This window comes from Cydia strobilella, chromosome 2 (assembly GCF_947568885.1).
Source record: "Cydia strobilella chromosome 2, ilCydStro3.1, whole genome shotgun sequence".
Lineage (NCBI taxonomy): Eukaryota > Metazoa > Arthropoda > Insecta > Lepidoptera > Tortricidae > Cydia > Cydia strobilella.
The window spans coordinates 16,470,969-16,486,069 of NC_086042.1; the positions used below are offsets into that span (position 1 = coordinate 16,470,969).

Sequence of the window (15,101 nt, forward strand, 5' to 3'; positions counted from 1 at the left end):
ATGAACTCAATTGTATCGAAATCGGTTAATGGACTGATGAGTAATTATTAAATAAACACTGCAAATAGGGGTAATTTTAGCTCCGAATGCGTCGTTTCTAGGGCAGAATCAGCGCCATATATGTCAGCAGCACATGCAGTTCCGAGTAATGGCTACTTTCGTTGATACACTGATATCAAAACCATTCATGATATATCGCCACCGCGCCATAACACTTTTTCGTTAATATCGGTTTTCGAGCCGAGCCCCTCTACGGGTTTTTAAAGACGTGCACCTTACGTTTCACGTCAAAAAAGTTTGTCAAAAATGACCTTTTTCTCGCATCCTGTAGGTACCTATGTTTTTTCCAAAATCTGTCAACCCCAAAATTCATTAATTTGAAATTGAGGGAAGGTTTTCTAAGACCATTTTCGCTTAGCAGCACGGGATCTGGTAGCTGCCCTCACTGACCCAAACTTGCCCAAACCAACCTGTATACCTGGCTGATTTTTTAATTTTTAAAATTATTGAAATGCTTAGTTGTGGAGATATGTCGAAGGGAGCCACACGAAATCAAGCGCACGAAACTCAAAACCGCACAAGTGCGGGTCGGACTCGCCCACCGAGGGTTCCGTACGTTTTAGTATTTGTTGTTATAGCGGCATCGGCAACAGAAATACATCATTTGTGAAAATTTGGGTTCATTAGATACAGCCTGGTGACAGACAGACGGACAGAGGAGTCTTAGTAATAGGGTCTCGTTTTTACCTTTGGGTACGGAACCCTAAAAATCGGCCCGTTTCGACTTGACGATGTCACCACCTGTCGAACAAATTAGGTACTACTTAGTTAGGTCACCTGTGTTAAAGTGACATCTTTGTTAGTTATTATTAAACAATGTATAGTGTAAAGGTCACACACAAACGGCCGTTGAGTAATATTTTCTCAATTTTTTATTGAATTTTTCAATAATATTATTGAATAATTGGCTCCATAAACCCGCTCAGACAAACGAATCTATACTACATAAACCTCAAAGTTTATGGTGCAAGAAATCTACGTATTTTAAAAGAAAAACTGTAAATAAAATTGTATGTAATTCGGAAAAAGGAGAGAACCACTTAAAGCTAACTAAATGTATGCCTCCGCCGTTCAAAACACTTTAGAAAATTAAAATAACAAAGATAAAACATATTTTTTAGGGCTAATTAAATAAAAGCTTGTAAAAATGAAACGAATACGCTAAGCCCGCGCTTGATCAATTAATTTCAAAATAGAAAAATAAAAAACAAATTAAAAAAACAATACGAAATTTAACTAAATGTAAAAAACAAAATACAAAAAGTTATGTAGCAGCATACAATTACTGGGGATCGAACCAGGGACCACCCGGTGCAAACGAAAAAAGCGAATGTTTGCAAAACACACCATGATAGTGCTTACCTAAACTGACGAAATTCAGCTACTCATTCTCGAGTAAAAACTAAATATCTAAATACCGCCAAAGCCAGCAATACAAACTTTCTGAATTTTACGAAATTTAATCTGTAAACATATCTCAAAAAGAAAATACTATTATGATGTCGATACGACTATTTGTTTAGGCGCGAGCTATAACAACTCCGCCATTTTGAAAAATTTCCAAAAACCGGATCGACAAAAAAATTCTATTTAGTCATAGAATTTGGTCACAAAATTTCACGAGAATCGGTGGAGAATTGCGACCTGTAGAGGAGAACATCCGGACATACAAAAGCAAAATGCGCGAGTCAAACCGTAGACCTTCGCTACGCTTCGGTCAAAAAGGGTATGAAACAACTGTCAAAATATATTAATTTTTCCTTGTAAATTAGTAGTACTACTTACCTAAAAAAGTAATATGTTTAAATAAAACTAAAACATTTTAAGCAGGTATACAATTCACTCATGGATTTTAATATTGAACTTACTGTTTTGTGGTTTATCAACATGATTTGGACAGCGTTATGGAATAAGCGATCAAGCGACAAACAGTTGAAACCAAGAAAATGAGTTGGAAAGATTTGAAATTTGAATTGGTTGTTTTAAGTAAATTTTTAAAGTAAAATGTTTAATTTTTTATTGTGAACCTTTAATAGTACATTTCGATGCTAGTGCGGAAAGTATATCATTACCTCACGAGTACTCATGATTCGGAACGAGTGAAGAATGACATTTCCGCACGTGTATCGAACGACGTTTTTAATACAGTTGCGAAAAAATAAGAAAAACAACAAGTATTATATAATAATTAAATAATTCAAAACTTTTATATTATTAATTCTATGACATTGACATGATGAAGAGGTGTTTTTTTTAGCTTTTATTCGACTAGAATGGATGTTGTTATTATTATTGAACCCACTTCAATGAATGTTTTTTTTAATGCATGTTCTATAAGACAGAAATAATTGTAAATATAAAACATTGTACTATTATTACCCAAGTATCGTTATTTACGATTATAAATTATTAGCGTTTTTCCGCTTAATTATTTTTTGCACTAAATCTAGGATGAGAGCTATTTATTTTGTAGTAACGTACTATGCGACATATTGTCGCTTTATACGTTAATGCGATTTGTTTGGGTGCTTCTAATTCTTGGTTGATTCTAATCCTTATAATAAGATGATTTTTGATCACAGAATTAGTCGAGCACTTAGATTTTCATACCCAGAATCGGCCTGCATTAATAACTATTTTTTCCCCTCACTAGCTCGGAAAGTTGTCTTTTATCCTTTAAAACAAGCGGGGAAAAACGCGTTTTATCCACTAGTGGGGAAAGTAATTTGACCTTGGATGAAGCGTGATTAAGTAGCTTGACAGATAACAAAACGTAAAACGCTCATGGTAATGGTTCGTTCGATATTAATTATCATTAAATAAATGGTTTGAGAATCTAATAAAAAATACCAAATTTAGCTTTATTTAATGATTTTAAGTCATAAACCTTAAAATTCCATAATAATCGTTTGTTTTTTATAATGATGTTAAATATTATTCTGAACGCACAAGTTGAGTCGATGCAATTTCAAAACGCATCGTTGACATTTCATACGTCAAAAATGTCAACATTGTCAACAAATTTTTTATTTAAAAACTTCTCGCGTAAAAATACAGAACTTCCAGAGTTTTCTGTTATAATTTCGTAAAAAAATTAGTGATTCCAGTGATGAAGATGATCTAACGCCTGTGGATGTTGCACTTTCCTCGCTATAGTGAAGTGAAAAGTTTTGTGTTACACACGGGTGCAAATGTATTTTACTTCTCGTGTGTTAAAACACTCGCGGGTAAAATACAACTTTGCACCCTTGTATAACAAATAACTATTTTGTCGCTTAGTTCCTTATTCCATATTGCAGTCCATTTTATTGTATTGAGGATACATAAATATTTTTTAAATTATTCTTCATCGTTAGGAAATCACATGTCTTGTCACTGGTAGAAGATTCCAAGACAAGTGGAGTAAGTGTAAAGTTAACATTTGTATAGCAACTGCAGCTGCATTACTGTTGCGACGTACATTACTGCTGCAACTTTTTTGGCTGTCAACATCGTTTTGATGCTGACTGTTAGGAACGAATTGACTTTTGTAATTTGGTTATTTGAGGAATCACCGTTATTGTAGGTAAATATCTAAACATACTGTTTGTATTTAATGCGGTTATGATTTAATTTCGGGGATTGAAAACGACATGCATAAATAAGGTTACAATTTTCACCAGTAAACTTACAAGCCGTATTCCTGGATTTTTTCCAACTGTTAAGACCAAGTTGCCGTGAGAGTGAGATGTCCCGTCTTGTCTCAAAGCGGAACTTAAGTACGTCTTAAGTGCGGCTTAGAGCTTAAGATTCCCTTAAACTTTTTAAGCCCCGCGTTTTCTTTGCTATTTTGTTTATGTTAATACACTCGGACGTAAGCGAGTTGAGAGCATATTTTTAGAGAAACTACTTATATTTTGTTATGTAGAAACAAGGCAATTAAAATATGTCAATAATTCGTACGAGTTCAATATTTTTCCCTACTTCAATTAATTCCAAGTAGGAGGAGGCTGTGGCTATGGTTTTATGTATGTTCACCGATTATTTCGAGCCCCGTGGTTCGATTTGAGCAATTCTTAAGTTTTGTTTGACAGGAGTTACATCCAAGGTGATCTAATGATGAGATCCATGAGGAATTAAGGAGTTCCCCTAAATTTTGTAAACCACATATATGGTGATTTGGGTATTATCTTAAGCAACTTAAGCGTTTGACGTAACGAAATCGTATTTTTTTTTTAATAACCTGTAGTATCCCACTGCTGGGCAAAGGCCTCTCCCTTAGATTTCCATGACTCCCGTTGTTGAGCTGTTTCCGGCCAGTTATTAGTGAAGGTGTCTAAGTCGTCCCGCCATCTCCGCCTGACAGACGTGGCAGACGTCCGCGCTTCTTTTGCGGCATCCACTTGGTGGCTATACTAGCCCACCTATCCGGATGCATGCGGCAGACGTGACCTGCCCAGTCCCACTTCAGCCTAGCCGTCTTCTCCCCTACGTCAGCTATGCCTGTTCTGGAGCGCAGTGTAGTGTTTCGGATGCGATCCATCCTTGTGACACCTAGTATGCTGCGCTCCATTGCTCTCTGGCAAACCTTCAATTTGGACTTCTGACTCTCGGTGAGCGACCATGTTTCGGCACCGTAGGTTAGGACAGGCAGAATACACATGTCAACGAGTTTACGCTTTAGTGACATTGGAAGGTCCCCCTTCATTAGCTCCTTCATGGACCAGTAGCTCTTCCAGGCGTTTTGAACACGGCGCTCAACTTCCTTGTCTTGCCTGTCGCTGAAAGAGACTAACTGGCCCAAATATATATACTATATAACTGGCCCAAAAATATATATATATATATCGTAATTATATATATATCGTAATTTATATTTTATATCGTAATTTAGTTATTCTAAAATTAATCTACATATTTCTGTTAAAAATAATATCCCGCATACATATCAATGTGGTTCAGTAAGGGGGCGGACTGAAAATCAGCGCTGTGCAGTCAATTCTTAATGAAATGGCTGGCGCAGCATAAGTATGCTGCAGGCCAAGCACATGATTGGCGCGACAGTATCTCGCCGCGAGATAGACTGCCCGTCTTTTAATAACTGCAATAATTAAAGAGGGACGGGTAGTCTATCTCGCGGCGAGATACTGTCGCGCCAATCATGTGCTAACCCGGCTGAGCCCGTTCCTTTTGTCGCGCATGCTAATTATTAATGTTATTTTTAAATATATTCCTGTAATCTCTGTTTTCTTTGTATAACAATAAACGTTTTCTTATTCTTATTCTTACATACTTTCCGTAGGAACCTAACAACACACACAAAATCGAACCCATACCTTGTCGCAGTCCGTATCATGTTCGTTTGATGGATACTTCGATAGTATGGAAGGCAATCCACCGTACCTACATACCGAATCGCACCAAAGTCATGGTACGCTTCAAAATTTGACTTACCTTACTGAACATATCAGTAGTAACGAAAATGAATGAATTTAAATGCGCTTCGCTATTACTTATCGTTAACTGTATATAGGTAGCGATTTTATTGAAGTAAATCATTTGCATTCATTTTCATTTACTTATGCACCAAAAGTTTAATAAAATAAATATTCTGGTCTACATTGTATTGCTTGATAGTCTATTATTCTTTAGGTTTGGTTTTAGTGATATAGACAACCCAAAATCGGGCAATATTTTTAGACATACCGAACATTTGTTTTCATAAGCCCGATATCCACAAAACGGCAGTCATTTCTAGCGAGCCGTAATAAAATTAATCTCAACTACCGAGCCGTAACGGACCCGATGGAATCGATGCGCCCACTTAAAACTTCCAGCTAACAGAACGGGGGAAAAAAGGCTTCGTTAATTTTATTTCGATTCGCAAACGTAGTTTAGAGGATTAAGTAGAGCATGAATATAATTTCTCTAAATTACACCGCGTCTATCTTATCGTACTGACGACCGACTTCCTAAACGTTGTACATAGGCCCTTTTTTGTTTCCACTTTTTGACAATATGATAGACCTCTATTACATTTATTTATGCTGGCAAATGTTAATAACCAGTGTCCAGAATATCAAATGAATAATATTTTCCTAAGTCTACTCTAATCTCATAATTACAATATGCCCACGAGAAACCTGAAAGGTTTTAACAGTGTATTCCTGATCCTATTTAAAGACTAAAATATCACACACCATTTTACGCTGCAATATAAATTATTAGTATTTATTAGCGAACGAATTCGATTATTTACGATTTATTTTCGTACAGACGTGCACACTGCTAATCTTAGGTCGTATTCTTGGGCGCAACTGATCGGAGCGGCGCGCGAGCAATCGTGTATAAGACCTATATACACCATACGGGCGGTGACCGCGAGTCGTCCTGTAAGCTTAGTGATGCAGAGGTCCCGTTTTTTTTTTCAAATGTATCCCAACTCAATGTATCGCATTTGGTTTTTGAGATATATGTAGTTGTTCTTATGACAAGAGACCCTAAAAAAAATATTGAATTTTTCTCTTTTGCGTTGAAAAAAAAAGATTTAAATTTTTCGATTTTTTTTACACCATATTGTACCCCTCTTCGATACACCAACACACATCAACCATTCATATATCCCTAAAACTCACGACACCAAGGCGATGTCACACTCTGAACGAAAATGGGGGCTATTACTGAAGCGATCGGAAAAAATTTCGAAGCTAAAACATTTTAATTGTTACTTCAGTTTCCTCGTAGGCCACATTGTATAGTATCTATAAACCTGCAAAAGGAGGATTTTCAAATTCCAGGGAATTAATTCGTTGCCCAGCTGTCGATTCCAGTATTTGTTGTACAATAGCAAAGCGTTGTTACCAATTCAAAGCGAATTAATTTACATTTTTTTATGTAACAGATATTTGCCTCCAGACGTTGTTTACAACATTACCTACTGAAAAAAATACGTATCGATTTTAATTCCAAATTAAAACAGTAAGAACAAGCCATGCTGTCAAATGGACATGTAAAATATTGTATCGGGTAAAAAATACCTCATGGCTATATTTCAAGGTGAATTACTTGATTGATTACATAAATCCAATTTCGAGAAAGTGTCGAATCGTCGAATACAACTCACCTAGTCAGCGTTCGGGAGGTTGCAATATAGATCTCCTACAAAATAGGAGGTCAACGCCTAGTCTTAGTAAGATGGCATATAGTCGAGAAATTGGGTTTCGCCGTGGCGGAGTGGCCTAGGGGTTCAAGGCGTTAGCCCGGATTGCTAAAGACGCCGGTTTGAATCCGGCCTTTACCACTGGAGGTCTTTGTTACTTTTTTTTAATAGATGACATTTATTTCAGTTTGCAATAAAACAGAGTTATGGTTTAATAGTGTCCACATTGTATACTTACTTAAATTTCTTAATTTTGTTACAGAATATCTACTAAAATGGCGGGGAAAGCACTCTTAATCTTCGCTACCATTTCAGCATTAAATATAGGTAAGATTTAAGAATTTTTGTTTGTAAGCCATCCTGGCTACGATGCTGGAGGTCCTAGGTGGGCATCCCAGTATCGGCAGTTATTTGTGTGTATGTATATATCAAAAATATTTGTTCCAGAAATATGGTGAAACTGAGATATGATGAAACTGTAAGGGTTCCGTTTTTGTCATTTAAAAAAAGTAGGTACTACCTACTTACTTAACCTTTTCGCCGCCACGTCAATGAAGTAATAAAGTGTCATCAACGCCATGTAAAAAATTCCACGTAAGCAAACCTGACTAAAACCACTACTTGATATGAAGTCGTGGCGTGTAGGGCAAGAAATGTAGTGACTTTATATCAAGTCAATGGCGGTGAAAAGGTTAAAATTGTTTGATTTTGTTCAATAAGTTATATTGAACAAAATAACATTATTTTAACTGCTACTTTTTTATAAAATGGCAGAAGTGATGAGTTATTGGTCCACAAATTTATATCCATTATTATTTACGAAAACAGGACTTAATCGCGTATAGGTAATTAAGTTTTAATATTACCTTTGACGTTTAGAGGACGGCATTGCCTGTGTTCTCGGATTATACTCAATTATGTACTTACCTTTCAGGGTCCATATTATGTAATTATGTACGGTGTAATATGTTGGCAATAAATGCTTTGTCTTTGTAATTTTTTCGTAAATTATTATGTGTAAAAATCGTAAAAGTTTCAATCAATTTTTACACAGTTTCATAATGTCTATTAATTTTTCGGAAATAATTAAATTCTCAAAAAAAATTGATTCACTTAAAAGTAGGTACATAATTATCTTCCTCTTGTATGTTTTTTTAGTAAAGGGATTGTTATGCATAAAATCTATACTAAAATACATATTGCGCTCATAGTAACAGCAAAATATTTTGCATATTCAGATCACTTCTGTGAGATCGGATCTTAACAGGATTCACGGTTATTACTTTATTCATATTTTACAATTTCCTGGTACAACGTGAATACTGCAAATGCCATTTGTGTATTCACGGCAGATTGGTCAGGTTGTATGTATATCTATTATCTGTAGTTTTTGGAATAGAATTACCTGTTAAAGAGAAAATATGCATTGTAAATATTGTAATTCTGTGTGGTAGCATCGATAATTGTAATTAAATATTGTGTTCCTAATATTAGCATCTATGATTTTGCCAAGTTAATGCATGTCCTTCATACTTTTTGTAGGTATTTGCGATTGGCAATTTATTTTCAGTTATTAACAAGAATGTATAATGGATTTATTTTATTACAATAGTAATGTAATATGCAATGAGGGCGGTAAGCGTGATTTGGTAAACGAGGTCTATAATTAGAGAAAAGAAAGAGGAATTAAAGACTCGAGTTTACAATATTCTTACCCCCGGAGTAACACACAATGTTTTTCATCACATTTGCGAAGAAAAAAATAAATTTTAAGCGAAATAATTATTAAATACGGTTGTCTGGAAGAGATCGCTTTTTAGCGATAAGACCGCCTGATGTTACCTAGTTCTTTTTTCTTTAAAATTTCTTTGTACATAGTTTTACATGTATGTAAAATGTATCATTTTGGTGGAATAAAGAATATTTAATTACTTACATTTCAAACATTCGTCCACCATATGTGTCGTTTTCAAGCAAATGGTACCACATTGTCGCTTGCCATAAGGACGCTGTGACAGGTTATTCGTTTAAGGATACAAGCAAATTTCGTCCTTATAGCAAGCGACAATGTGGTACCTTTTGCTTGAAATCGTCACATATTATCATTTCTTGACAGGTTAGGCATCGAAGGCATAGACCTTCGACATTCAGCCACGATTGAAAATTGTGTAAAAATGTTTTAAAAGGCTATTAAATATTTTTAAATATAAACAAAAATATTCAATTATAAACGTCAGTATATTAAAAGTAAAACTCCCTTATACCTTGACTTTAAACAAAGTATTTAACTTATAACCTACTAGTTTCGTATGAATTAGTGAAATAATTAAAAACAGAAAGCTATAACTCCCTATACAATTATCGAACACAATTCGTGTGATACTAACAAAATTTGGCCTATAGCGCCCTAGTTACACACGTGTGATACTATACTAACAAGAAGTATGGCGATGATCAGCATCTACATTGCATCCGTGTGAAGACAAGGCGGGTCGCTAATATTAACATTAAATGTTAATATTAGCGAACCCTATTATTTACAATGCTAAGTTATATGTACCTACTACTAAAATAAACTATTCGATCATTATTGCCATATATGTACATATAAGTACACGTACAGGTTTTAGGGACAAATTCTGGGTAGCTGAATATGCGAGCTTTATATATAGGTAGATAGATACATAAAGATATTAAAGGAAGCCATAAATTAAGCAGGATTGCCTTGACCTGTTTACCTTTAATCCCGGTAACTTACAATAGCAAACTTACACTGATCACGAGCCTCAATTTAAATTAAAAATGCAAACTTAATCCTGAATTAATTCCAGCCGTAATTTAAATTTTGAACCCGGGAAATTGAAACGCTGTCATGGCGACGGATCGCGTCATGCAATTAATCTAAATTTTCGGGAAAAAGTTAGGCGACAGACATATTGCAACCCTTTTGTGATTAAACGACTGCGAATATTAAAATGGTCATACGTACAGTTCTCTTCTATTAACATTTAATTTGTGTGTTCAGATTTTGACAGTATTATCATGGGAGTACGTTTTTTCTTGAAGGTTGTTCGTCTTAGAGTAAATTTACTACATTTATAGGATTTCGTACCTCAAAAGGAAAAAAACGGAACCCTTATATGAGTAGGATCACTTTGTTGTCCGTCCGTCCATCCGTCCTTCCATCTATCTGTCTGTCAAGACCCTTTATGTCGGGAACGCTTGGAGGTATCGAGTTGAAATTAAATCCGTCCCGTCCGTCCCGTCATCCGCAAAAAACGTATATTTCGACACTCTCAAGGGAATCAAAATTTATAGGGTACTTCTCGTTGACCTAGAACTATGAAATTTGGCAAGTAATATTGTCTTACACTACAAATACAGGGAATAATTTGAAATATAACAAGTAAAATCATAATTATTTATTTAGGCATTGCCTGGACTTCCATAAATTGCAGAACATATTTTTCACATATTTACACCTATTCGGAAAAATTGTGTTTATATTCATAATTACACAGGTCAAAAATACAAAAATGCAATGTCAAAAATTATACAATTCTTAATAAGTACCTGAAATCTAAAAAATAAATAAGCAATGAATTCCAAAACAATAAAATACAACAATACCTATACCTAATATATTTTATTATAAATAAGGATACAAGAAATTACAACTCAAACATAACATTAAATTAAACCACATTAAACATTATTATATAACTAGGTACATTACTTAACATTTAAAATATATATATATATATATATATATATAATATAAAAAATCGGAAAACGGCTTTTTCTTCCCCGCTAGGAGGGATCAAAGTGACACTTTTCTTCCCTTCCCTTCCCTCCTAAGTCACACCAAAGATCAAAGTGGCACTTTTCTGTTCTAGCCACTTTGATCCCTCCTAGCAGGGAAGAAAAGTTCCACTTTGATCCCTCCTAGCAAGGAAGAAAAAGCCCCTTTCCAAATAGGTGAGGTGAAAAATTATTTCCGCCTTTGGCGTTAACACATGAATCCCTCGCTACGCTTAGGATTCTATTAGAGAATCATTCGCTTCGTTCAGGATTGAATGTCCTCGCTGTAAATATGTCATTTTGCTCCCTTTTAATACAATCTACTAAATTACAATACTTTGTCGCCCTCCCAGGTAAGGTTTCCATCGATAAGCAACTGCCAGACTCTCGCCCGAGTCCAATAATAAGAATAGTACCTATAGGAAACCGTTGTTCTCAAAATTTCATGAGTACCTACGTTTTTTCCGGGCTAGCTCTTAGTGTATGAATAATAGGCATGGCAACATTTTTATCACGTATTAGCACACTTATACACTGTTAAATATATTTAAATCGTATTTAAACGTACCTATACTTTCTTGCATGCAAATAATGTATAAAAGATTAACCCCCTTATTCATAAAACTTTACGGGCCTGATTTAGTTAAATTATGTTTTATCCCTTTCTTACAAATACATAAGTAATAATTTTTAAGAAAAAAAAACCGACTTCAATGGGGGATGCCGCTGAAAGCATTCTTAGATTCCAGACAATGAAATGAAAAAGACAGCATCTTTTGCCTAATTATGTAGAAAAGGAGGTAAACCGACCCACTTTTCTGGTAGCATTTCGTTTCTGTAAGGGTCACAGCTCTAACCTAACCTAACCTACTTTTCTGATAGCAGTTCTGTTCTGTGAGAATCGCAGTTCAAAACACACCCACTCACCAAACCCACTTTTCTAGTAGCATTTCCGGGTCCGGGTCTGGGTCCGGATCCGAGTCCGGGTCCGTGTCCGGCTGTCCGGGTCCAGGTTTGGGTCAGAGTTCGGTCCGGGTCCGGGTCCGAGTTGGGGTCCATGTTCAGACCCGGGTCCGGGTCCGAGTCCGGGTCCAAGTTTGGGTTTGGGTCCATAAGGAAGAGAACAAATCGCCAAACGTGAACTATGTGTCATTGAATAGTTCCATTCTGATCATCATCAGCAGTTCCACTTCATCAAATGTCACTTTTTTAAATGTAAATGCTGGATTTGTTGATGAAAATACAAAAATCACTATATGTATGCCTTTCACATTTGAGGAGTTCCCTCGGTTCCTCGTAGGTCTCATCATCAGAACTCGAGCTTGACAAAAATATGTCTTAAAAACTTAAGTTGCTTAACAAACATAAAGAAGTGGACAAATCGCCAAACGTAAACTATGCGTCATTAAAGAGTTCCATTCTGATCATCATCAGCAGTTCCACTTCATCAAATGTCACTTTTTAAAATGGAAATGCTGGATTTGTTGATATAAATACAAAAATCGCTATATGTATGCCTTTCACATTTGAGGAGTTCCCTCGATTCCTCATGGATCCCATCATCAGAACTCGAGCTTGACAAAAATGTTTCTTGAAAACCTAACTTGCTTAACAAACATAACGAAGAGGACAAATCGCCAAACGTGAACTATGCGTCATTGAAGAGTTCCGTTCTGATCATCATCAGCAGTTCCACTTCATCAAATGTCACTTTTTAAAATGGAAGTGCTGGATTTGTTTATAAAAATACAAAAATCACTATATGTATGCCTTTCATATTTGAGGAGTTCCCTCGATTCCTCATGGATCCCATCATCAGAACTCGAGCTTGACAAAAATGTTTCTTGAAAACCTAACTTGCTTAACAAACATAACGAAGAGGACAAATCGCCAAACGTGAACTATGCGTCATTGAAGAGTTCCGTTCTGATCATCATCAGCAGTTCCACTTCATCAAATGTCACTTTTTTAAATGTAAGTGCTTGATTTGTTGATGAAAATACTAAAATCACTATATGTATGCCTTTAACATTTGAGGAGTTCCCTCGATTCCTCATGGATCCCATCATCAGAACTGCTTTTTGACAAAAACGGGACCAATCTGTATGTATATACTTACAATCAAAAAAAGAATTTTCAAAATCGGTCCAGAAATGACGGAGTTATGGAGTAACAAACATAAAAAAAAAAAACAACCGAATTGAGAACCTCCTCCTTTGAAATCTTTAAGTCGGTTAAAAATGACAGATAAAGACAAACGATTCATAGCTAATTCAAGCCAGTAACGCGGTTATGAATAACGCCATAATTGTTTAAATTGAAAACGCATATTGCGTTGGAATTGAAAAACGGCGAGTTAATATAATAAGGCCCACTTGCACCATGCCGCTAACCCGGGGTTAACCTGTTAAACCTGGAGTTGCCATGGTTACCAGTACAATGTGACACTAGGTTAACGGTTTAACCGGTTAACCCCGGGTTTGTGGGATGATGCAAGTGGCGCTAAGTATACCTATTTACTACTAATTCAATAATTTTGAAAGCAATAAAATGCCTATTTTCCACGTGTCTTATTATAAATTGCCTGTTCTTAAAAGCGCTGTGGCAATAAAACAAATGGAAAAAGTTTCAAGATGCGTAAAGGTAATCTTAAGAAATAGTGAACTGATTGGAGGGGTCTTTTTCGATACTTAGTTCTAATTAAATGGAAGTTCAGTAGAAAGCTTCTTAACTCAATAAGAGTGTTAACAAACTTCGAACAAAGGCCGTTTTAAAGGTGAAAATTCAAGAATTCGTGTAGCAATCAATGTTATTGCTCAAAGGTTAACTGGAAGAGATCCCTTAAAGAGATAAGCTCGCCTTTGTACTAATGATTAATGTTATTATTCCTATTATTGTTTGTACAATAAAGTGTTACTACTACTACTACTACTACTACTACTATAATTATAATTTTTTTCGCACACGTTTTTTTAATAATTTTAATTATGTTTGATGTGAATGTTTGAATCATAGAAATATTCGCGAATTGGCTAAATTTATGCAGTACACATTTTAAGTAAGAATTACATTATAGTACATTACGATACAAGAGCGAAAAGTAGGAAATTCACGAGTGGCGATTATATGTAAATATGTATATTATCATTCACTTGCTAATTGATTTTCATTCAATCATTACATTGTTAATATGTAGTGATGCACTTATTACTCAAAAGTGTAGTGTAATTCTATCTGGCATTTACGTGTTTGGGTGGCTGCCGTTCCTCAACACTAACGGAACGGCAGTTGACGTTTACGGGGGTTCATTATACAGCACCCTTAACCACGTTATCTCCCGCAACGTGACGATCGAAGAAATTAGCCCGCGATCTATAACGTGTTTTAGTACCTGTTCCCTGCCTTTAATATTAAATACCTAAGTATAATACTATTTGATCAGTACTTAGTTCTTCGCTTTCACCCCATAACCTACTTCATTTAAGACTCCATCAACTCAATAGTTCTTACACCCTGGCGGGTGCTGTCTCTGCGTGCGTCCCATGACACGGGCAAGGGCAGCATCCGCTCGATGTACCCCTTACATTTCATTAAAGTATCAAAGGAGACTACGTGTTGGCTTTGGCTCCGCGCACGCCTTCCAAAGGTCCGGAATACCATTGTTCCGTGATGGGAAATAAGTACTATTTAATAATAACAATATACTTAATACAGCTTTTGATAATAATATTAAATTTTTTGATAATGATAAAAATTTTACCTACTCCACAAGTCCACAATTCATTTAACCAATACAAATAACGCATTCTAGGCTTTCAAATTGTTCTGAACTCAATTTCAGCAATATGGTTATTTTAATAAAAATTCGAACAGGCACATGCATACAAAACGGCAAAACAAAAAAAAAGTTTTTTTTAGCGAAAAACATCAAAGCAAAAGCCGCGTACAGAATGAATTATTTTCGCATCCGCATTTTCCCGTGGTTTCAACAGAAAGCTCGTAATTGTAAACGAAAAAGAGACAGCACTGAATATAGTCGTGGACTCATTAAAATTTGTACACGCCGATGAGTCGACGAGTACAATATTGTGTACACAGCCTG

The 15,101-nt window shown here is 35.6% G+C and overlaps 1 long non-coding RNA gene across 1 annotated transcript in view; it reads left to right on the forward strand.

Moving 5' to 3' along the window:
* Nucleotides 1–15,101, forward strand: part of LOC134752734 (uncharacterized) — a 68,787-nt gene that overhangs the window by 37,393 nt on the left and 16,293 nt on the right. The window contains exon 2 of the long non-coding RNA XR_010128765.1: nt 7,461–7,525. This is a non-coding gene — a long non-coding RNA (uncharacterized LOC134752734). The remainder of the gene's footprint in view (nt 1–7,460; nt 7,526–15,101) is intronic.